The following is a 24,420-nucleotide window of genomic DNA, read 5'->3' on the forward strand; positions in this document are numbered from 1 at the left end:
AGAAAGAAAGAAAGAAAAAGGAAGAAAGGAAGAAAGGAGGAAAGGAAGAAAGGAGGAAAGGAGGAAAGGAGGAAAGGAGGAAAGGAGGAAAGGAGGAAAGGAAGAAAGGAGGAAAGGAAGAAAGGAGGAAAGGAGGAAAGGAGGAAAGGAGGAAAGGAGGAAAGGAGGAAAGGAGGAAAGGAGGAAAGGAGGAAAGGAGGAAAGGAGGAAAGGAGGAAAGGAGGAAAGGAGGAAAGGAGGAAAGGAGGAAAGGAGGAAAGGAAGAAAGGAGGAAAGGAGGAAAGGAGGAAAGGAGGAAAGGAGGAAAGGAGGAAAGGAAGAAAGGAGGAAAGGAAGAAAGGAGGAAAGGAAGAAAGGAGGAAAGGAGGAAAGGAGGAAAGGAGGAAAGGAGGAAAGGAAGAAAGGAGGAAAGGAAGAAAGGAGGAAAGGAAGAAAGGAGGAAAGGAGGAAAGGAGGAAAGGAGGAAAGGAGGAAAGGAGGAAAGGAAGAAAGGAGGAAAGGAGGAAAGGAGGAAAGGAGGAAAGGAAGAAAGGAGGAAAGGAAGAAAGGAAGAAAGGAAGAAAGGAAGAAAGGAAGAAAGGAAGAAACCAGCCGCAACAATCTAATCTTTGGCCAAAAAAAAAAGAGTTACACAACAAAGAAACTCAACGTTTCTCTCAGGGCTGGCCCGGCCCCCGCCGGGTCCCTTCCCGGGGACACTGGGGACAGCCCGGACCCTGAGGGGAGCGGGCCGGGGCGGCCCCGGGGAGGGAGCGAGGTCACCGGCCCGAGGCCCGTCACCCCCCCCGGCCCCCTCAGCCCGGCCGGGCAGCGGGAAACTCGCCGCGAGGGGCCGAGCAACGGCGGCGGGGGCTGAGGAGGGGAGGGGGCGTTGGGGAGGGAAGGGCAGAGAGGAGGGAAGGGCAGAGAGGGGAGAACCTTACCGCTGCCGTCAGGCCGGGCTGCGGGCTCGGCGCTCCCGCCGCTCTCATGCCGGCAGCGCCGCCGGGTCCGGCGGGAGAGGCGGGACGGGCCGGGGAGGGGGGGGGGGGGGGCGGGGCGGGAACCTATTGTTGGGAGTGACAGCGCGGGGGCGGGGCGCTCTGCGCATGCGCCGGGCGGTTGGCGGGCGGGCTTTGCGCATGCGCCGTGCGGGGGTCGCGTCTCCTCAGAGACGCACAGACCGTGCAACCCCCCCCCGGCTCTGAGGGGCTTGGGGAGCGGGACGTGGCCGTCCCCTTCTGTTCTCTCAGCCTCCCTGAGCTTCATTCCGGTGTTCAACCCCTCATCTGCCGCCCCTCCCCACCCCGCCTCAGTGCAGGGGGTTTTGGCACATCCGTCCTTCCTGGAGTCGAGGCCGCAGGTCTGCTTGGGCTCCCGGCTCTTCGGGGGCTCAGGGCGGGTGCCGAGGGTGGAAAAGAAGCAGGGGGTGAGGGCAGGGAGGCGTGAGGAGGCGGAGGTGCCCGGGCTGGACGCTGAGCCTGCTGGGGGGGATGGGGCAGCTGTGGTGGCATCGCTGGGCGCCTCAGGGTGACGGTGCCAGGCTGGGGGAGCCAGAACAGCAGAGAAACTGGCCCAGAGACCTGGCTGGGCCACAGCTTTACCTCTCCTGAAAGGGCAAAAGGCTGCAGCTGAGGATGACAAGATGGTATTTCCAGAGACAAAGTACCCTTATCGAGCAGTAAGTCGTTACCCCGTTTAAGCTAATTACCTGAGGAGGTTCAGAGCCTGTCCCAGGAGCTGGGAGGTAGGCAGGCTGGGGCGCCAGCACCCACAGGGAGCCCAGCAGGTGCCCAGCTCTGCCCTGTCCGGCGGGATCTTGGCACCCACGGTGGTAGCACCTTTCTGCCTCTCGCCTCTCTTTGGCTGCCAGTCACCCAGCCCGGGGTGCTTGGCAGTGTGGGATGGCTGAAAGAGCTCTATCCTAGGCCATGGTTTAACCATGAGGTATCAAAAGCAAGAAATACTATTATATTTTTTTTGTACAGTACCAGTGTATCACAAACTGTGTTAAAATAAGGACTTGAAAATGAGGGGCCTACGCCTTGGTTCCCTTCAATGACTCTATTAAGGCAACTTGTTTACCCAGAACATGTTTTATTACTGGCTTACTCCCTCAGAAAATAAAACTTTCTAGTAAAATCTAGGGTCATTATCCTGTCCTTTTGGTGCAATTCTTTCTCTAGGAAGGCTGAATTTGTGGTTACTGTTAATGAGTGATTCATCTACAGCTCTTCATTACACAAACCATGTGTCTCTTCAAGTTAGTGAAGAATAGTCAGTTGTCTGATCTGTCGTTACAAAGTTGTTTAATATGTTGAGAAATTATTTCTTTGAATCTGGTTTCTGTTGTGGCACTTGGCCAGTTGCCTTCATGTAGCTGAAGTTAACTAGTTAATCTAGTACCTCTGTAATTAGATTTAGTTATCTCATTGGTATTCCCTGCCATTATGCCTACAACATCCTTTTCCTGCTCTGGAAGCCTGAGATATAATCCCAACCAGCGTAACAGAGTGAGGAATTTACTCCCACTCAGATTCCTCTTTGTTAATAACATTTCTCTCTTTAGATGCTGGGAAATGATTTAATTCTTACTGACTGCCACTATTCTACCTAACGAAACAGCCATATCACCAGAAAAGCTTTATTTGGGCTTTTTAAGGTATTCAGGGTTTACTGATAGAGTGAAAGCATTAAGGGGAAAATCCATAATTTAATGTCTAAATCAACTGTGGTAGGTGTCTTGCCTATTTTCTCCAGAAGCAATAATCTTAACAAGATAGACACAGACAAGGAAAGTAATAGGTTTTGAAATTGTTCTCTTACTGTTTATATTCCAGTTACGTTTTCTTTTATGGAAGCTCTAGCAGTGCATTGTTAAAAGGGATATAAATGAATAGATGGGCGGGTGGAATGCTTAAGGAATGCTGTGAGGCATGCTGAAGATAGGAGCCTGGAGGACAGAGGCTGGAAATTTTCAGAAAATGAGGAGTGCAGCTTGCTAGATACGAGGGGAAGTTGGGCCTTTAGGGAGGTTACGCAAGGCCGATCACTCTCCACCATCTGAACATTTTTCCTGGATTGCATTCCTTCATGTTACGAGCTGTGGTTACACAACTGAAAGCCCAGTAGTTTATCTCATTTCAGGCAATATTACCATGGAAATTAATGAGAACTGTTGGTAGTTTATCCTTTATTATTAATAACTAACTTAAAGTACAGTTGCCTGGGAGCAGTGCCGAGCTGATGCATACAAGGAAAGATTCAAAGTGCCTACAGGCTGTAATTCAGTATGAGCCCCTGGAATTTCAGCAGGCAGGAACTTGCTCTGGTTTCTTTTGTTTGCATCCCAGAGAGTGAATAAAAGTGAAGTGATCCTGGCTTCTTACTGTCCAGCAGCTTCTCAGCTTTTGTACTAAAGAGAGGAGATTGTTGGGAGTTTTTAACAAGAGAGAACATGTTCATTCAAGATCTTGCTGCTAAGCTGTGCATTTATTAAAAGTACATGAAAGAGGAATGAGATTTTGAGTTCAGAAAGACTGAAGTTCAAGAGCCATTCCCTAATAAATCAGTCCCAGCTGAGCTGGTTGAATTTTTTTATGTAACACTGGTTATGTTAAAATAAATCCCTGCTTCCTAAACCTTTAAAACAATGAAGAAAGTTCCAAAGTGATAACATTTCCAGCTGAAATAAGCATGATGACTGACAAACAGGTAATAGGACAGAGTTGTGCCCTGGGGACATACGATTCTGGTTTACACACAGTTCTTACTAAAAGCATTATAGGTATTTAAGTAGGTGTCACAATTTTCCCTTTCCCTTGTCAGTTTAGGGAGCCAGTGTGGGGTGCTGCTGGGGATGAGGTGGTCTGAATTCCTCCACTCCTTTCCTTTTAATACCAAAGTAACTGTGTCACCCAAGCCGAATCCTCCAGACACATACCTGAACGTGCTCATCTCTAATAGCTGTACTTATTTTTAAAAGCTCCTTGTATAGCCCATACTGGGGAAATGGTGGACAGAAGTCCTTCCATGGGTCTCTGGAGATCCTACAAGCCCTTTGTCATGGCTGGGAAGATACTAATAATCCCAATATATAGATAGAAATGTCGAGGCTCACAAAATGCTACCTGAAAAGCTCCACAGTAAATCAGCATGAGAAAGCAGAGCAGAGATCTTCCTTCCCAGGGTGATCCTCTTGTTCTCAAACACCAGCTCTGTGGTAGTTTTCCACCATTGACAAGATTGGAAACAGGCTAAAATATCTCTGGATCAGCCTGTGTTCAGAGAGGTGACATTTAGAAGGCATTAAACTCCTGTGCCAAGATGTTTATTCAGGATTAAACCAGCCTTAGTTTACTGTAGTGTCAGTGAATGTGTATTAACTTGATACCATTCTTTGATTTATCTGAACTTCCTGTGTCACAGTGTAGAAAAGCCTTAAATGACCTTGTAGACTGGAGCCCTTTATGTTTTGATGCCACAAACAGTCAGAAACATGTTGTTTTCCTTTCCTCTCAAGTGACTGATAGGAAAATTGAGTTGTAGGCTGGGAGCTGGCCAGAGACACCAGCTGCCAGCACGTGGGCTCCAGCAGTTGACATGAGAGCACAGGCACCATTGACATAGCAGAGGTTACGTAGATAAACGTTGGCAAATAGGATTAAGTCCTGATTCATAAAATAACATGAATTGGGATGAGCATGTGGAAAGCTTCCCAGCTCTTATTCACATCATTGCAGAGCTCGTAGCCAGGCGAGGCTTCCTGCATGGAATTCAGTGTCACCCTCCTAAGCAGTGCAGTGCTAAAGCAGAAGTGGGCAGGTGGTGCAGGGGAAGCTGTTAGTGCAGAAATAACTACAGCCTGAGGAGCTAGTGGAGGGTGTGTTCTGGATGAAGCATAAAATCCAGCACTCCACCCAGGCTGGATGTTTGTAACACCCAAAAAGGTCGATAGCACAGGCTTCTTGGGGGAGTGTGACAAGGGGGAGACACCCTATGGGGCTCTCACAGGATTACTTTATGCCTCAGACATCAGGAAGTGGCATGGTGGGGGGACAGAATGCCAAAGGGAATTTCCCCTCTCCCTCACCTTTTTTCCAATATAAAGAAAAAATGCTTGGATGGTAACTTACTTGCTGGGGCGTTTTACTTTTGGTGAAGATGCTCTTAACACAAGGAGCTGGAGTTGCAAGCAAGGGAGGATTCACTGGGCTGTTGGGAATGCCTGACGTGGTAAAGTGCCTTTGGAAACATCACTGTTAGCTGTGGGCCTCTGCTGGGGACCCGCCTGGAACCTGTCATCTCCTGAAGTCCAGCAAAGGGCTGCCTGGATCCAATCAGTTTCTCCATGGCACTTTTCAATCCTTAGAAAAGTAGCAGTCTGCCAAGAGACATAACAAATGCAAGGTTGAGTATATTTCCTATAAAAGTTAAAACAAAGGCTGTTTACTATCCTTCTTCCCAGTGTCTCTGACAGTACAGACACTCTCATCTACTTCAACAAGAGTTGAATCAAGCAGTTGGGTCGCTCACGGGGCATAAACTTTGTCCCTCTTTGCCTGTAAGATGTTGATTGATTGATTGATTGATTGATTTTAATGAGGACTACTATGAAACAGTTATTATTTCAAGTATTCCATGAATCCAGCTACTCTTAAAGTCTGCACTGACTCTACCAGTACTGGGTCTGCACCCGTGGACAAACACTGCACCTTTCCCTGGAGCTCAGGACAAGCTGCCTGGGTGGCTGCTTCACTGTTGATATGGAGAGTTTATTCCTGTGCCTGCAGGAAAATGAGGCATATCATTATGAGGCACTGGCACACCAAAATAACTACCAGCATAGCTATTTCAGGGTTCATTTTTCAAATCACACTGTGGATCAGCCTTCCTCCAAGGATCTCTTAGAAGACTCTCGAGAAACACACGTCTCATGACGCTACTTGCAGGCCATAGACATGCTGCTTATCTTCTCCCATCAGCAGAATTCTTTGCACGAATTCCAGCCCTGTATCCAAGGCAATCTCATTATTTGCTATACATGCTCGATCTGCTTGCTAATTTCTTTTCCCTTGTCACGGGGGAGGAACCTTCCTGTGCTCCACAGGCCTGCCTGTGTTTGGGAGATGAAAGAAAGTGGGCAAGACGCATCAAAAATGTCACCCACTCGCAGCGGCTGCAGCCTGAACGGGGAGTGCAGTCTCCAGACAGATGTTCCTTGCAATTTAATTGTCTGTGTCACTGATTCCAGCAAGTTCACTACTCCTGAGAAGTGTGAGATGGAGGGCACTGCTAAGCAGAGGGCTGGCTGCATCCAGGAAGCTGGCACGCTGCAAGCAGCAGTTCTGCTGATTTTGACATGGCTGCAGCATTAGTCTGTCTCGGCCCCAAGAACCACTAGCTGACTCTCTGTCCTGGAATTAATTTGGCTAATGTACCTTGTGATGGAAAGCCACATTTGCAATCCCTTAGCTAGACAAGAGAAAACAGTTTGACAGCATCCTCCATCCCTGCAGAAGTGAAGTGGTAGCAGAGCTCCACTGAAGGGACACCCACCCAGCACTTGGCTCCATCTCTCTAGGGATGAGAGACAATGTATTTAAAACCTCCTGGGTCTTGTAGCTCTCATCATGGGGCAGGGGGAGCCTGAACAGAGAAGGAAGAGGTAGAGTTGCCTTTTGAGTCAAGCACCAGCTCTGCAACCCCTGTGCAAGTGCGATGTGTGGGAGTTGTTTCTGAGGGAGCTTCCATAGCAGTCTCAGAATAACTTGGTTTAATGAAGGGGATGATCTGCAGCACGGGAAGCCTATTTGCAGTCATAGTTTCAAGCTGGTAGCTACAGCCTTAGTGTGACCACTAAGTATTTCAAATTAGCTAACGAACAGCTGTTTTCTTTGAGTTGCTTTTGGTCATAACCAGCCTGAGTTTGAATTAAACAAGAGCCCAATGATGAAAAGAACCGGTATTTCCCGGTACGACTCTACAAAAAACCAGAGACTGGAAACAAGCTCAGTGCTTCCCTCAGTGCCCCATCCCCAACATCCCATCTGCACCTGGGATCTCCTGAGCCTTTGCTGCACCACTTCAACGGGGAGCTAGAAGGAAGAGGTGTCTTGAGCCCCCAGGAGGTGGCAAGAGATGAATGTGGCAGTGGTGGGAGCTGAGGCAGCACCAGCCGAGCAGAGGCAGGACCCCAGGCTCCAGAGCAGCAGAGGAGAAGTCTCCCCAGCAGGTTCTCCCAAAGATGAGATCCAGCTGAGGGAGCAGAAGGGGGTGCAAGATAGCCAGGATACCGTGAGAGGGAGAGCAGTGAAAGGTCATTACATACGCACCAGGGCTCCAGCTAAATTAATTTTCTGTCTCAAATGGTAGGAAAGGACTTTCTGAGGGGACTTGGGATACTCCTTTACCACCACTCTTGAGATGTGAGCTCTGCACTGGGGGAGCAGCTTTGTGCCTTCCCTCCCCATCACTGTCACGGCCACACCAGCACCTTCAGCAGCACACACGGAACTACAGGTGACTGCAAAAACACACCTCGTTGAGAGGGGGATCTCAGCCCCATCACCACAGCACTGCTCAAACTAACCCAGAAGGAGGTTTGAAATGTAGGCAAGCTAACTGCCAAAAATAAAACCCAACCCATCGTGGCTGCTGTGCTATGCCATGGGAACAATATTGTGCACAGGATCAGATTCAGCAGGACACAAGCAGCCTATGGGTCTTTTTACATTTGGCTTGAAAAGGCTAAAAATAGCACCCCAACCCACATTCCTTTTTGGCGTTGCCATCTCCTCTGCCTGCTCCTATTCACTGGCACTTTGACATGCAAAGCAGGATTTGGGGATCCAAGGCTGGGTAATTAGACTCCAGCCCAGCAGCTGCAAGTGGAACAGCTGGAGGTGTTATTTCTACGGGTTATTAATTGACTCCATGAAAAAAAAAAAACCCTGAGCCCAGCAAAGAGAGAGAGCGCCAGCGAGCTGCAGTCCTCGGCCACATGACAAGGTCTTAGCAACAGAAAAAGATAAAATAAAAGAGAGAGCCCAGTATCCTAAAGCCGATTAGTTATAGCAATTTCTCCAAAGCTAAATATAGAAAACAAATCCTCCCCCATCTTCAGCTCCATTGGTGGAGATCAGAAAGCACCGGGAAGGAGATAGGGAGCAATTCTGGTTTTCGCTTAACCCTCTCATGGGTTGCAGAGAGAAACTGCTGCTTTGGTGACTCTCCTGACACTTTAAAACCAGATTGCCCTGGCAGCTGCTCGTGCAGCCACAGGTCTGGCAGTACCACATCTCCCCAGGCATTCTTCCCTACTCAGACTCAGCATATGCCATCTGTGCTACCATCACACCTCTCCACAAGATCTGAAGCCGTGGTTGCACAGGGATAGACAGCGCTTTGGGGACAGAAGGGAAGGAAGCTTCTTTGAGGGGATGTCACATCCCACAGGGTGGGCACGGCTCCCCAGAGGTGGGGACACCAATTAAATATCATGTCCCACAGTGCAGGTACGACACATCCCACAAAGTGGGCACTGGTAGAGCTCCTTAGACCCAGGGAGATTCAGACTGAACCCCCTTGCTTTCTAAACTCCTTCTCAGAGAGGAGCCTACGTGTGGCTGGATCCAATCCTCCTCTCCTAATTAATCTCTTTTAACAACCCATTCAGTGAGATTAACCTCTGGAATTCTCTGTGCAGTGTAAGACCATTACCCAGGAGGCTTGTACAAAACAAAATTAAACTTGAGTAAGATTAGAAAGCTTGTCAAAATCCACACAACAATCTCACTCTCAAAGCAACAGATTACAACCAGCAGAACTGAGGAAAACTGCTCTCAAAACAACAGGTTGCAACTGGAAAAACTGAGCAAAATTAGAAATGATGTTACCCTTATGTGCCAAGAATAAGGTTAAAAACAGAGACAGAGAGACAGAGATGAAGAAAGAGGGGATAGGAAAGGTATTACCACCCTTGCATCCAGCTCTGTCTTTAAAGAGGAGAGTGGTCTTTCCAAGGTGGTACTTTGCCTCCACGGGGCTCCTCTTGCCAGCCACTGTTCCTTCTCAAATAAGGACAGTGCCCCATTTATCAGGGGGGCTACCAAAGCAGGGGCTCCCCTTGCAAGGACAGTGTCCAGTTTCTCAGGGTGGTTACCAAATGAGGGGCTCTCCTTGTGAGAACAGGGTCCAGGTGGCTTATTGAATGAGGACCCTACCTGAGCATCACATCCAGTTTGTGGGTGTTTTGAGACAATTATTCATGTTGGGACTCTACAGGGGCTGTCAGAACCACAGGTGACCTCTCTGGAGAGCAGAGACCTGCAGGCAGCCCCCAAGGGCCAGCCCACACAGCCCTGCTAAGTCTTTGGTCTCCACAGCACGGGAACAGGGATTTGAGAGCAAAGCACATCAAGTGAGCTGAAGGAGAGTGACATTTTCCCTCCCAGTTGCTAACTCCTTGCCCACGCAGCCGGTGGGATGACTCTGTGCAGCTAATGATGCAATGTGATTAGTGAACAAATGATGCATTTGCACAAGAAAGAAAAAAAAAACAAACGCCCACAAATAACAAGAGAGGAAAGGAGGAGAAAAAATCAAGGAAAAAAGCCACATTTTGGGATAGTAACATGCAGCAGTGAGCTCTTTAAAAATCTGCTGAGGAAGGCACTTGCACAGCACATGGTTTGGGCAGATCAATGAAGCTGCAAAGTGGCCTGCTCCTGGCAGGCACACAAATCCACTTTCTAATGAAATTTACAGCAAGTGGAATTTAGGTCACTACTCGGAAGCATTCAGTTTGTTCCAGGCAGCTTTTTAAATATTTAAGAAATAGCTGTCAAATTAAGCCTGCTCACCCCTGGCTGGAAGGTCCACCTTGGAGCAGTGGCAGATTTCTTAGCTACAGATTAAAAAAGATAATTTTAAACTTTTGATTGCCCCCTCCCTCCATCAACTCATCCCTGTGACTGACACCAGGCCAGCTCCTGCCGTGCAGTCCTGGCACAGGGGGCAATGAAGGACCCCAGTGATGCTCAGGCTGTACCCAGCCCACTCTGCCAAACCCAGCCTTGTCAGGGTCCTGCAGTGTGACCTTGCTGCAGCCTCCAGTGAACACAGGACTTTATCTGGTGCTGAAGGAAAACCAATAATACAGCCAGCCCAAAAAACAGCTCTCAAGGGAGCAGCTAAAAGCAGCCTCTTAGCAGCCTCTTTCTTCACTGAACCTTCACTGAAGGCTGAGTGATGCTGAGTGGAAGGATCTGGGCTGGGCTGGTGGTTGCCAGTGCTATTCCCAGATGTCACGCTTTAAGAGAGCTGCTGGAGCCTTTCAAAGGGTGGTGGAGAGGGAGGAAAGGTGGAAACCAGACAGTTCTCTGGCTGTTTACCCAGCAGAAGTGGCCACGGCCCCAAATCTCCATGCTCTCAATTCCTGTACAAATCAGAGCAGAGGCACAGGCATTTCCTCTTCCAACAATGTGGAGTTCAGCACTTTGCACAACATGCTGCCAGCATGAACTGAGTCCTGTCCCAGCTCAAGGCCTAGCCTGCCAGGCACAGACCTCAAAGCTTTTCCAGCCTAAGCACAAACTAGGAGCAGGGGACAGGAGAGCAGAAGGTGGCCTCAGAGCTTGGCCAGGTCCCCAGTGTGTGGCCACACAGTGTTGGCTCCTGGCTGGCTCTCCAGGACTGACCTGGCAGAGGAGGGAGGTAGCCTTGTGGCTACAGGGCAAGGGGAGAAGCCACCTCCACAGCAAGGCACTTGATGGGAAGTGCTCTGGAAATCAAAGCAGTTTCCCCCACGGTTCACCAGCTTGCCCTAGCCTGCCCACCCCCAGCCCTGTTTGCTGGCAGCCAGGACATCCCCTGCCCACACAGGACCTGCTCCGCTTTCCTGGGGTCTGACTTTCCTCCCAGCCTGGCCCCAGAGCTGAGGGTTTGGCCTGTCTGCAGTTGATAAAACATGAGCACACATACAAAACCATCTCTGCCTCCTTCCTCCTTTTTCCTTTGACTGATTTGGTGCTTGCACACATAAATATCCATTTCATGCTCAGCTGATGGAGGATTTGCTTGGCTGGGTTATGACCCTGGCTGCTGCTCTGCAGCTGGCTTTGCACCAGCACTCAGACTCTGACCTACCTCCCATTGATGCTCCTGGGCCTGACATGCCCAGGCTGGGACAGGCACACTAGGATGTGGCTTCTGGCACCACTGACACCATCCACCATGGTCCTGGTGGTCCTTTCCCTCTGCTCTGCCCAGTATGGGGCACAGCAAAGGCCGTGCTCAGTGAGGGATAAGGAGGGACTAGGGGTGCAGGGAAAATACTGTCCCTGCACAGCTCCACAAGCTCCACTGCCCCATCAGCACTGCAGTCCCACGGGTCTCCCCATCCTGGAGCTGGGACCCATCCCTTTCATGCCCCTGCAGAGCTGCCTCAGGCCTCAGTTCCAGGAAGGGAGAGCACCAGGAGGGGCAGCTGGCTGCTCTGTCTCTGCACAAAGGGGCCTCACCAGATGGGCCACACAAATCTTGCTTTTCCAATCCATACAATGGGAGTAAGCCAGGCTCCCCCAGGCAGCCAAAGGCACTGGCTGCTCTTTTGCATTGCATGGAGGAGGCAAAATGCTCAGTGTCAGATGTCTCAAGAGAAGGATGGGACATTGTTCTACCCCGTGGCCAGGGGATGGGCACTTCCATCCATCCTCTCCTCCTGGGTGCCCACAGGTTTCCCTCTCTGCACCCCTCTCTGCTGCAGCTGCCTGCAGGAAGCAGCAGGTCCTTTCCCCTCCATCCCAAGGGGTTTTCCCTCTCACTCGGGGAACAGGGCACATGTTTTAAATCCAGAACATTGTGCACAGACCTGTTAAAACAAACAAGCCAGGTGAGCACACAAAACAGATTCCACAGGAGCCCAGTAGAGCAGGGTGCCTCCCTGCAGGCTTTACCTCCACAGCTCTTACCACCCCTTGGCCATGTCCAGGTTTTTCTATTCCACAGGAAATTCCAACACCAAAACCCCAAACCAAGCCAAAATCAGAGGGTTTTGGAGTTCTTTCTTTTGCAGAACCTTCAAAGAAAATGGAGGAAGTTGTCATTCTAGAGCACTGGGTTTGGGATCAAGGACTCTAAGAGGAAACACTCACAGCACCACGATGTCCCAACCCTGCTGGACCCCAGCAGCTTCCTTCAGCCTGGGATTACACAGCCAGACTGGGGCTCCATGACCTGGATTCATTATTTAAGGAGAACCCTCATCCCCTCAATACAAACAACCTGCTTAAATCTTGCCTAGAAACAGTGCATAATTACTCAGCTTGGAAGCCTAATTTGATGTGGAGAATCAGAGGAGGCGGCTGGCTCTGCCTTGTCCTCCATGCCTTGGACTGGCTGATGAGGAGGGAACAGTTCACCTTCTAATTCTAGCTGGGCCTCTGGTTCTGAAGACCTTTCCAACAGCAGCATTTGGAAAGCACACAGGACCTGCAGTGCCCTCTCCACCCAAGCAAAAGCCATTGGCCTCACACTCAGCTTTGCCCAGAGGAGCCTGACAGCCAGTGCCACCTTCCCCAAGACCAGTTCTCCTCTTTTTTCCATTTAGCTCCCATTAGCTCAAAAAGAAGATGAACATGGCTACTCTGGCCCAGCGGATGATACAGGCTTTATCAAGCACAAGCCTCCTTATCAGGCCACACTGGAGAGCTGTGTGTGGCACTGTCTCTTATCACCCTTGTCTGCAAGCACAGCAGACAGGGCGCTGACTGTTCTGACTGTTCCAACTGCACCTGCAACCACAGCCCTCCAACTGGGAGACATTTCTTTTTTCCCCTTTTTCTTTTTCCATAACAGAAAAAAAAAAAAAAAGTTACTGCAGAGAATTTGCATCCCAAGTCCAACAGTCCTGACCTGGAGATTTACTTCTCCCCAAAGAAGTCTGACATCTGAAAAGGCAAGTCATTCCTCATGAATGCTCCCAAGCCAGGGCTGATCCTCATGTTCAGCGAGAACCACAACTCTGCACAGCCATGGGCACATTCCTGCCAGGGGAAAGGAATGGGCTGGATGTCAGAAAGGGCAGTTATTTCCTGAAACCCAAGTGCCCTGACTCTGCCATCCTGCATTCAAAGCCCACGTACCCATTTTTGTGATGATCTGGCTGCCATGAAGGCAGCACTGCTGGGCAGCTCCTGTGGGGACCAGATGCTGGCAAAGCTGTGCACTGCTGACCTTCAGCAGCAAGATCTCCAGGGCCTCAAGTCCAGCAGGATTTGCCCTTGCAGTAAGAACAACGACTGAGAAGTCATTAAAAAACCCAGTTCTGTGGCTAGAAGCAGAAGAGACTGCAAGCAGTGTCTGTGCTCACTGCAGGAGAGCTGAGCACAGATCCCAACCTCCCCCACAAAGACACAATGGGCAAAATTGTTTCCAAAAAGCCAGGGGAGGTGCAGAGCATGACCTCACCCATCAGAAATGGAGGGATTTGGGAGGCTGTGCAGGGGCAGCAGGCTGGGACAGGCAGAGCCAGTGAGGCTGCAGCTCCCCAACCTGCAGAGCTGACCTGAGAGCTGGATGCTGCCAAAAGGCTGAGGTCCCACCAGGACCTCCTGTGGGCTGGCCCAGATCCTACCTCCAGCAGCAATAAAATGCTTTTCTGCCAGGAGAGTGAGTTGTGTCAGCTCCCTGGGAGGAGCACAGCAGTCAGTGCAGCTCCCTTCCTGTGGTGCTGGGCTGCTGGAGCTGCTCCTGTCCCCAGAGTGGCCAGAGGAACCATGTTAGGGCACAGGGTGAAACCAGCACAGAAAACCCACGTGCTGGGAAAGGGACCCAAAAGTGCAGGAGAGGATCAGAGGGAAACTGAGGTGCCTGGGGCTGAAAAACAGGTCAGGTGCTGCAGCTGGGCAGCCCACCCACCCACAGAAGTCGAGCTGCTCTTGTCCATGGAGTTGTTTTCAAGTGGACTGATGGAGCCAGAGATGGATCAGAAGCTGCAGAAACGCAGGGGCTGCATGAGCAGGGAGGGCACTGCTCTGCCCCAGGGCAGGGTAAAGCAGCACGTTGGGGGCCACCAGCACTGGGACCTGCCAAAGAATGGCAGGAAAGGCCTTGCTCCCACAACACACACCCCCTTTTGGCTCATGGGCAGGGCAGGGAGCACATCCTCATCACTCTGTAGACTCGGGCACTCTGAGATGAGCTGTTCTTTGGGGCCCAGGCTGAAGACACACGGACACCCACACCCTCAGCACCTCTCCTGAGTTCCTCTGCAAGTCACACAGGGCTCTCAGCCACCCTCACATTGCCCAGCACAGACCTGCTGGGGACATATGAAATCCCTGGAAAAGACAAGCTGGCATTACCCACCTTCACACAGCAAGAGAGAGCACTGAGAGAGAGGGGGCCAAGCACCTTGCTGACCACAGGGTTCAAAACAATCTCCCTTCTGGGAGAGCCTGGAGCTAACAACAATAGGGATTAATTTTGCCCAGTTAGTGGACAAGGCTAGTAAAACAGCACAGGCTTCACAACATAGCCATGCAATACCTACACTGACTGGTGTTCACCTACTGTCAGGGCAATAAATTCTCAGGCTCACAGCAGCTTCAAGCTGTAGGAAAATCAAATGGACACTGGATAAGAAAACTCAGTCACAGCCATCTTCCCGAGGCCATGAGAGGCCCTGGAGCTGGCAGACAGGGACAGGGGATGCCTCACCCTGCCCTAGGCAGCCACAAACCAATTTTACAAAGCAATTTGAATCATTTCAGCTGATAAATAACATCCTTAAGCACAATTTGCAAGTTACACAGCCCCAGATATTGAGTTGACCCACTTCTCCCAGGGTTGTGCTTTCCTCAAATGAAGGCTGTTTACAATCTCTAATCTACTTTGCATGTTGGTCAAGCAGAGACCTCAGCAGGCAGAGGCTTTTACCCTAACAGTGCTTGCACTGCAACTCCTGACTTCAGCCCCTGGACTGTACACTTGGCAATCACGTGCAGATGAGCTTAGCAAGACACAGCATCCCTCAGAAGCCAGGGAAAAGCACTTTGTTTTTTTAAGGTACACAATGACCGACACCTTGCTGACCTATTTTGGAATTAAAACCTTCACAGAGAACATTGATGTTATCTTTGCAGAAGGCAAAAGGTCAAAAAGATGTAGAATTTCCTTGAAAACAAGGCAGAGCAAAGCAGCTCCAGGGCTGCCCTGGGCACAGCCTTGCCTCTCTGAGGAGGAAATCCTGTGCTCAGCCAAGGAGCCAGCACGGCCACCAGGAGCTGAGCAGCTTCTGCAGCACTTCCTACAAGCACAGGGAACACAACCCAGCCCGTATCAACCCAGCAACCAGTTCACTGCACTTCCCAGCACACTGAGAGAGCCTGGCAGGTCGAGTGGAAATTCCCTCTACTCCTGAATGGAAGTCTAGGAGCCAGGCTCTTTGTAGGGCAACTGAAAAGCTACTACTTGCTGTTGGCAAGGGTGCATTTTACTAATCAGGTAGAAGGAAACCTGGCCCATGCAAGCTGACCCATCTAAACAACCTCTCCCAGGTACCAGCACTGGAGCTGATGACCAAGAGTGTCAAACCTACAGCAGAGCTGCCTCCTCCTGGGCACACAGGCACGTTGCTCACAAATAATTCCTTGCTCACAAATAATTCCACTGGCCAGGGCTGAGCATCATCACCTGGAGCTCACAGCAGCCCAGCTGGTGGTTGTGTAAGCAACCTGGGCTGCTGCCAACACAGCACAGGGATCTTCAACAGGAACGTCATCTCACCCCAGCAGATAAAGAAAGTCTCTGGGTTTTCCAGTTTGAGAGAAATTCAACCATTCCGTGGAGCTCCACACCCTCTAGTGGCGATGGGAGCTTGGCACAAAGAGGAGATGCTCTCAAACCCTTCAGCACTGCTGGATTCAAGATGGAATTCCCCTTACAGATGCCCAGAGCACCAGTGCAGTGGTTCTACATGCCCACTTGTCTGTGTCCACACTTTTAGCACATTACAAACCTTTCTGCTTTGCTCAGACACAACACCAAGTATGAAATACAAAGGAAATCAACTTTGAGAACTGGATTTTATTCATGTTTGCCACCTCGTTAGGCAAAACTACTTCCTATAACCTAAAAAAGACCACACAGACAGAAGCAGCCTGCAAGGGCAGCACTCTCACCATCCTGCAGGGTCATCTTCTAGTTCCACCACCTAAAAAGAAACAAGCAGGGAGGACACTGAGCTGCAGGGAAGCTGGGGACAGTCAGAGCTGCTCAGGGTGTGCCAGGCAGTCCCTGACCCCACAAGGCTGCCACAAACTGCTCCTGATCCACAGCCCTCCTGCAAATGGTTACACTGCATGTTAACTGACATGAGAAAATGCTTTATTGATGACTAGTTAGTTGAGAGGAAAATCCTCCATCATGTAAGTTTTAAAAATGAAGATTCTTCAAGCTTAGAAGATACTTCTCTGCCTTACATCCAGCTTGCCCCTCCTTTATTAGAAACCTGACAAGTTTTAAATCTAGAAAACTTTGTATTTGGCTTCTACATCCCAAACTTACATCTCATTTTCCAAGTGCTACCAAGGTCAGGATATTTGCAGTCACCCTAGTGAGGCTTCAAATGCTTTGTGCTGACAGCCCACGTGGCTGAAAATACCAACTTGTAACCCAGGGAAGAGCAAAATTAGTGCAAGGGAAATAACTTATGTGTGCTGCTGTGACCTCCCTGGGCAAAATTTTGCCCCAAACTGCAGTGTGAGAGCTCAGCAGCAGATCAGCTGCAGCCACCAGCAAAACACAGCCTGACAGCAAAGCTGGTTTAGGGAGCACCTTCTTCCTCCCACAGTCTGACAGCTCCGTGGGTGCTCAGAGCAGCCATCTGGGGTGACCACAGCAACATCACCCAACCCACACCAGGAAAAGCACTTGCTATTGTTTTTTCTGTCAGAAGCCAGGCTGGCTGTGGTGCTCCCAGCACTTCCCTGCTCCCCTCTCCATGCCTGCTAAAACATGTGCTGGCCTGAGCTGTGACCCCAGCTGAAAGGAGAAAAACCAAACAGTGAAGAAAATCACAGCTGGAACGAGAGAGCAAAGCAAGCACACAGCTGCCAACCAAGCCTCACAATTTGCTCAGGTGCAGAAACCACCTGATGAGTATTACCTACTAGATGGGGAACAAAGCTTTGGAGTTCAGGTAGCACCCCTGATAAAACAAGTGAAAAAAACAGATCTAAGTTCTGCTTTCTGGGTCTGTAAAATCACAGAATCACGGGATCTTAGGGGTTGGAAGGGACCTGGAAAGACCATCCAGTCCAAACCCCCTGCCAGAGCAGGGGCACCCAGAGCACATCACACAGGAACGTGTCCAGGGGGGTTTGAATGTCTCCAGAGAAGGAGACTCCACAGCCTCTCTGGGCAGCCTGTCCCAGGGCTCTGTCACTCTCACAGGAAAGAAGTTCTTCCTGATATTCCCATGGAACCTGCTATGCTCCAGTTTGCACCCATTGCCCCTTGTCCTGTCACTGGACATCACTGAACAAAGCCTGGCTCTGCCCTCCTGACACTGCCCGGAACATATTTGTAAACACTGATGAGGTCACCCCTAAGTCTCCTCTTCTCCAAGCTCAAGAGACCCAGCTCCCTCAGCCTTTCCTCATCAGGGAGATGTTCCACTCCCTCCATCATCTTTGTGGCTCTGCCCTGGACTCTTTCCAGCAGTTCCCTGTCCTTCTTGAACTGAGGGGCCCAGAGCTGGACACAACATTCCAGCTGTGGCCTCACCAAGGCAGAACAGAGGGGGAGGAGAACCTCCCTTGACCTACTAACCACCCCCTTTCTAACCCACCCCAGGAGGCCACTGGCCTTCCTGGCCACAAGGGCACATGGCTGGCCCAAAGAACATCCAGTAAAGGTGAAAGAAGCCAAGCCCAGAGCTGTTCTCCCCGGGGCCAGAGGGGATGCAGGTGTCTGCAGCATCATACATGAGCACCAAAAGGCTGCACTGATGCTCACACCTGGTACTGCACGGGATGAGCCCGGGGCAGCCCGGGCCTTGCTCTGGGGCACGGGGGGGGGCTGGCTGGTACGAGGCTGGGCCTGCTGGCCCCACAGCCCAGTAGCCCTTCCCCAGCCCTGCACAGACCCTCCTCCCCCTCCAGCCCCCCAGGACCACCCCCCTCAGCCGGTTCTCACCTCGCAGCTCCCCCAGGGCAGCTCAGCTCCCCCCCCCCCAGTGCTCCCCACTTGGGGCTCCCCTGGAGCAGGACCCAGCAGCAAACCCTGTGACCCCCGAGTTCGGGGAGAATTCACCAGAAAAAAAACCAAACACCGCTGGTCTAACCCAACCCCCCCCTCCCTCCCTCCCCTCCTGCCCATCACCCCCCGCACAGCCCCTGCCCACGCAGCCCCCTCCCCGCTCCACCCCTTTAGGCCGCACCCCCCTGGCCCCCCAACCCCCCCAGACACTACCCACCTCCCCAGACACTGCTCCCACCCCCAACCCCCCCCCCCAACCCCATCCCCTGCCCCTCAGCTACCCCCCCCAAACTACACCCCAAGCCCCCCTCGCGCCCCACCCAGCGCTGCAGCCGCGTCTCCCCCAAACCCCACTACCCCCAGCCGGCCCAATCCTGCCCCCACCCCCCAATTCTGCCCCCACCCCCAAATTCACCCCCCAATTCTGCCCCCACCCCCCAATTCACCCCCCAATCCTGCCCCCACCCCCTAATTCACCCCCCAATCCTGCCCCCACCCCCCAATCCACCCCCAAATCCTGCCCCCACCCCCCAGTTCACCCCCAATCCTGCCCCCACCCCCGCACCCCCCGGCCCGGCCGCTCACGAGGCCCCGCGCAGCCGGAAGCGGAAGGGCCAGAAACGCACCGAGCTGGAAGCGGAGGCCAGAGCGGCATGCACGACACTTCCGGTCCTCCGCGGGCCTCCCAGCGCCGCCGTCGCTATGGCAACGCGCGGGGCCCGGGCCAGGCCCGAGCGCGGCCTTGCGGGCCCCGGAGTTTCTATTCCCCAAAAAAGGGCAACATTTCTGCACGCAGTGGGTTCAGGGGCTGCTCTTGGCCGGAGCTGAAACCGCAGCAGCGTTAATAGGGAGTTCATTGGTATTTTGATCTGGTTTTCATAGACTCATAACACGGTTTTGGGACCTTAAGGATAATTAATTCCAACCCCCTGCATGGGCAGGGACACCTCCCACCAGCCCAGGCTGCTCCAAGCCCCATCCAACCTGCCCTTCAGCACTGCCAGGGATGGGGCAGCCACATCGATTCTCTTATTAAGGGTTTTCAAGGTTGATGTGTAATTGTGCTTCACTTCAGAGGCTCTGGCAGCTCCAAGCTGAGCAGGAGCAGCTTTTCAGGATGAATAAAGGTATGTCACATCATTTAATCACAAATTTCCCTCCTAGACGTTCCCGTATAAACAGCCCAACAGAAGAAAACCACAACAACACATTGAGGAGCTTTCTCCCTGAAGGCTCATTTAAAAAAGGAATAAGCACTTGGCTTTATTTCTGCAGTAACACATGAGAGCAGACTTTTTATAAAATATACATACAGAGCTCAGTCCTACACGTGTTAGAGGTGCAGCGTAGTGTTGTTTTCACATCCTAGTGTTAGAAGCAGAGTGTTGGGGTTTTATAGATACATATATACACCCCGGTGTTAGGAATAGTTTGTTGAAGAGAAGGGAGATCTCTGCACGTCCCAAGGACACCTGGGGTGGTGACAGTCCAAGAAGCTGAGGGGCTGAACTGGGCTCCATCTGGGGGATCCCAACACGGAGCAGGATCGATGGCCAAGACCAGACCCAACGAAGCCCCTCGTGTCCTGCTCCCCGGGGCAGGAGGGCACCAGTGGGTGCAGATCCTGGTGGTGGTTGGGAAGGCAGCCACGGGGGGGAGAAAGGTCGGAATTAGACCTTGAAAGGTACAAAGTGACCTGCTGGGATGGGATGTGTGAGCAGGGGCAGGAAACCTGCGGGATCATCAGAAGTGTGGGATGGGCTGTAAACCCTGGAGTGCCCGGGCAGGGGGGAAACGGGGAACTTTGCGTGGGGAACAGGGAATATAAACTGTTATGCACCTCACTGTGGGTGTGCCTGCTTGTTTAGGTCACCCGTTCTGGCAAGAGTGGGAATAAACTGTGCTTGGCTGAAGGGTCTGCTCGGGCCTGTTCATCACCAGCGTTTCTCACGCTCTGAATCCTGAACTCCTCCATTTCTTGGGATTTTTTTCTCCTGCAGCTGGTAAATCCACAGGCAGAGCGTTTTATAGACACCAAGGACCAACTTGCCAGTCCCCTCCGTGAAATCAGAGGCCGTGAGCCCCGTTTTGCACACACAGAATGGTGATACAAAGGGATGAGTGAAAACAGGAGCACTCACAGATTTGAGGGGCTCACTTTGAAAAACCCACTTCTGCATTTTTTCCGGGGTTTTTCAGGCCCTTCTGCCCCTCGACAGGTGTCACAAGCCAAGGGGCATCCACCTCTCTCCCAACAGAGCCAGATTCTCATGGGCTGCTGGTTTAATGCTGGGTGTGGCAATGCTCAGTAGCATTATTATTATTATTATTATTATTATTATTATTATTATTATTATTATTATTATTATTATTATTATTATTATTATCAGAAGGAAATCCTTTCAGGTGTCCAGAGCATGATGGAAGAGCCTCTGCCTGAGGTGGGACCTCACAAGCAGTGGCCACAAGAGGCTTCTCAAAGAGTGGGGTGACCCAGCCCCACAGACACCCTGGGCACCCTCCTAGGAGAGAAAGGCTTTCCCAGCTGAGCCAGAGGGGCTGTGAGACCCCCAGGGCCGTGTTTCACCCAGCCTGGCAGGGAGGTGCAGGAAGACACCCCCTCTCTGGACAGACATCCCTTCTCTGCAGGACATCAAAAGCATTTCATGACGGGTGCCACAAAAGGTGCAACGTGCCCTGTCCCTGCCCCTCACACCCCCTCCTTTGTCTCTCCTCTTCATCCAGGGAATATAAATGCAATAACCCACGGCCCCTGCAGCTGCCCAGAGCTGCTGCCACCACCCCCTGCTTTCCTTTCCCCTCAGCCAGGGCTGCAGCCAACGTTGGATGTTCTGCATCTCATTGGTGCAGCTGAAGCTGTGCTGGCTGGTGGTGGCAGGGACAGCCCTGAAAGCAACCACGTTTTCTTCTCTTTTCCCTTTTTGATGAAAGAAAACATTACCTGGCTGAGATTTACACACTAGACCAAGCGTAAACCTGAATCATCCCTTCTTTTTTTCTTTGCCCAGGGAGCAGGTAACAGGCAGATCTATCCTTCCCTCTGCTTTGTCACACGTTGCCCAGCTTGGCAGCCTTTCTGTTGTTATTAAACCATGCTCATCCCCCGTGACATTAAAAGGGCCCTTCTGTGATTACTGTCACAGCCTCCTACATGGATCCTCAAACCAATTCTCTCCTCTTCCTGCTGCTGATGGATTTGCTGGTTCATGCCACAGTGATTTGTTTTCCTCGTGCTGTGCTCCAGCAAAACGCTTCCACTGTCAGATGTGGTTTTCTGGGCAGCCCTTCTCTGCGGTGCCGTGGTACAGCTGAGCAGCTCTGGGCATGTTGGAGCTGCCCTGTCTTTCAACAGTGTTAGCAGGATAAAACAGGGTGCACCTTTGGGGACATCCATCCTGCCAGGTTGAATCCTCATCCTGCCTGTTGGATCCTCCTGCTCACGGGGGTGTGAAACGTGGCAGCCCATGACACTGCCCTTCCCCATGGTAAGACCACTGGCTCTCGTGGCTGCTCCATTTCTCCCTCCAGAATGTCCCATTGGAGGTGTGGACATCAGCTCCACGGTGAGGAGAGCAGGGAACTGAGGCTTCCTGGGAAGCACCATCAGCTTAAAGGTCTGCAGCTCTTCCATCAGGCCAGCACACACATGGGGAGAACGTGCAGACTGGGGGGTTTGCTGCCACCAGAGCTCTTCCAGATGAGCTGCAAAGAGGAGAAACATTGCAGTGCACCAGACCTGAGCGCACTTTAAAGTCTCTTTTGGCCTCTATCATGTTCTTCTGTTGGCAAGACCAGAAACACTGAGGGTGACACTCTGCTCTGCTGGATGCTGCTGGCCAGGTTCGCCAGAAAGTTGGTCTCTGACATGTCCAGGAATTGAGGTAAATAAGAAGAAGCACCCCCAGAGAGTAGGAAACATAAAACCAAGCCCTTGTTCCATATGTCATTTTGTACTTTGGTCATTTCTGATGTGAAAACCTGGCTCTGGACGTGCTCCCAGCCTGTTCCCACACAAACTCCTGCCTCTCCTAGAGCTGCCCACACCAAGGAACTTCATCTTTCCTTGTGAGAAGAACCATCAATGTGCTCCAGTTCCTGCTGCCTTGGAAAGGGGCATCTTGCACTTGGAAAACACAGCCAGCAGAAATAAAAATGCAGCTGTCCCCACTGAATGGAGAGTGTGACAGCTGGTGGCATGGCAGCTGGTGTCACCTGGACACCTGAACCTGAGGAAGGGTGAACATCCATCCTGCCAGGGGGCTGCAGTGCTTCTGAGCTGAAAGCTTGGGGACCTCTGGCTTAGCCTGGGAAACAAAGTGAACATTTCCTACCCCACAGAGCTGAGTAGTTTTTAGGATGACTCCCATCAGCACTTCCTCTGCTCCCAATCCCCTGCTGCAGGGAAGGTTGCAGGGCTCTGTGTACCTAATGACTTGCTATTCAACCCCACTCACTTCCAGAGAAACATCCTCAACCAAATCCAGCTGTGCTGAGGAAAGATGTTTTCTCTCTCTGGCACTTGTCACTGTCCCCAGCTGGAGGCTTCTCTCCCATCAACCTGCCAGCAGGGCAGTTTGTGTGCACAATGCAGATGGAGCCAGCTGTGCTGCTGTCCTCTCCTCTTGAGATGATGGATATGAGAGCAGGTGCCCTGCTGGGGAGCACCACGGTGGCCAGGCACGCTGCTGATTGTCACACATCCCACCCAGTGTGGGGTTTTTTTGGACCAATAACTCATTGTGGCAACATTTCTGCCCGTTGCAGTATTGTACAGCTGTGCTTTCCTAATGTGGGCTGTACCAGGTATTATTTATCCTCCAGCAGACAGTGTCAAGCTGCCAAGCAGTGTGTCATGGAGCTTGGCTAACTTCTCAGCCACAGACTAACTGTGCCCAGCCCCGAGCTCCTCTCTGCTGCCTGGTGGCTCAGCATCCTGTGTGGGGATGAACATCTGCAGAACAGCATCCTCAGACCTCTTCACGGAGCTGAAACAAACCCTGAAGTGGGATGGCAGGTCCTCCCTAAACTGCCTGATAAGCACACCTGCAGAGGTAGCAGCCCTGGTGCCACAAGCTGCTGCAGGATGCTGACTCCTTCCACCAGCACAGCTGGATCTCAGAGAGGGTGTATCTTGGCTGTACACGTGTCTGCAGGGCAGGGCTCCACACCAGTTATTCTTCTGGTCCTTCCATGAAGGCTGTGACAAGGACAGCTCTGCAGCGAGGTGCTTGACATGCCTGCAAACAGCAGGGGACAAGAACCACCTTGAACTAGAGAGGACCCCTGTCTGAAGAGGAGGCAAGGCTGGGCAGTGCATAGCCAGGGGTGGCTGGAGCCAGCCCCAGAGGGACCACAGAGCCCCCAGGCTCTGAAATACCTTTGTAATACTCCAGAGGACTCGGTCCTTTTCCACCTTGAGCTCCCTGCACCCTTGCAAGCAAGGCCAAGGCGTGACAGCAAACAGGCAGAGGGAGGCCCAGGCAGAGCTCTGGTCACTGGAAGAATCCCAAGAACATTCCTCTCTATTGCCTTCTGGGGTCCAGCCCTGACACCCTGTTGCTCTGCAGAGCCCCTGTGTCTGCCCCACAGCCTTAGACATCCCCCCTGCCCAGCCAGGCACTGTCCCTCTCGCAGAGCCCCCGTGTCCCCAGCCACCTCCCCACCCAGCTGTCCTGCAGGGCCACAGCCCCACGGGGGACACGAGGCCACTGCAGACAGCTTGCAGGAGCTGGTACCCTTTGCCATCTCCTTCTGCTGCCTTCCTGTAGCATTTGGCCAATTTGCACAACAAGCACACGATATAAAAGCCCAAAATTGGCCACACTTGTATCTTACTGACACTTCAGACTCTTAATTGCATCTTTTGGACTCTGACTTGCCTTGGGAAATAGCTGGAGCCTGGCACACCAGGGGTGGATCCCCAGGGCTGTGCTCTGAGAGCCCAACATCCATCTTAGGGCCACCCGAGAGCTCCTGCCTTCCCTGCAGATGCAATTAGCAGCTCTGCCACTTCTGCCCAGCACAGACAGACCCAAGGAGGAGAGAAACATAAGGTCTTGAGCCAGGGGAGAGACCTGCATGGCAGCCCGGGGAGGCAGATTGGCCTCTTCTGCACTCCAAGAGGGAAACTGAGGCAGCAGCAGCCTGGGAATGGGC

At 51.8% G+C, this 24,420-nt stretch overlaps 1 protein-coding gene, 1 long non-coding RNA gene and 1 other non-coding gene across 4 annotated transcripts in view; all 3 read right to left on the bottom strand.

The window, feature by feature from the left end:
* SEC14L1 (SEC14 like lipid binding 1) overlaps positions 1-1,013 on the bottom strand; it is a 42,205-nt gene extending 41,192 nt beyond the window's left edge. Inside the window, exon 1 of the mRNA XM_051634535.1 lies at positions 924-1,013. The gene's annotated coding sequence lies outside the window, so the exon portion shown is untranslated. The remainder of the gene's footprint in view (positions 1-923) is intronic.
* A 1,768-nt stretch (positions 1,014-2,781) lies between these two features.
* LOC127391623 (uncharacterized) lies at positions 2,782-18,308 on the bottom strand. 2 transcript variants are annotated; one of them, XR_007891092.1, is made up of 4 exons: positions 18,181-18,308; positions 5,115-5,362; positions 4,110-4,256; positions 2,782-3,394 (listed from the first exon to the last, which is right to left on the bottom strand). It is a non-coding gene; the product is annotated as an uncharacterized LOC127391623 (long non-coding RNA). The 2 variants fall into 2 exon arrangements; XR_007891093.1 differs by lacking the exon at positions 18,181-18,308 and adding an exon at positions 6,538-7,008.
* Positions 17,950-18,123, bottom strand: LOC127391977 (small Cajal body-specific RNA 16). Its single transcript, XR_007891157.1, has one exon. It is a non-coding gene; the product is annotated as a small Cajal body-specific RNA 16 (non-coding RNA).
* Positions 18,309-24,420: the final 6,112 nt, after the last annotated feature.

The sequence above is a fragment of the Apus apus genome, chromosome 17, assembly GCF_020740795.1.
Source record: "Apus apus isolate bApuApu2 chromosome 17, bApuApu2.pri.cur, whole genome shotgun sequence".
NCBI classification, from domain to species: domain Eukaryota; kingdom Metazoa; phylum Chordata; class Aves; order Apodiformes; family Apodidae; genus Apus; species Apus apus.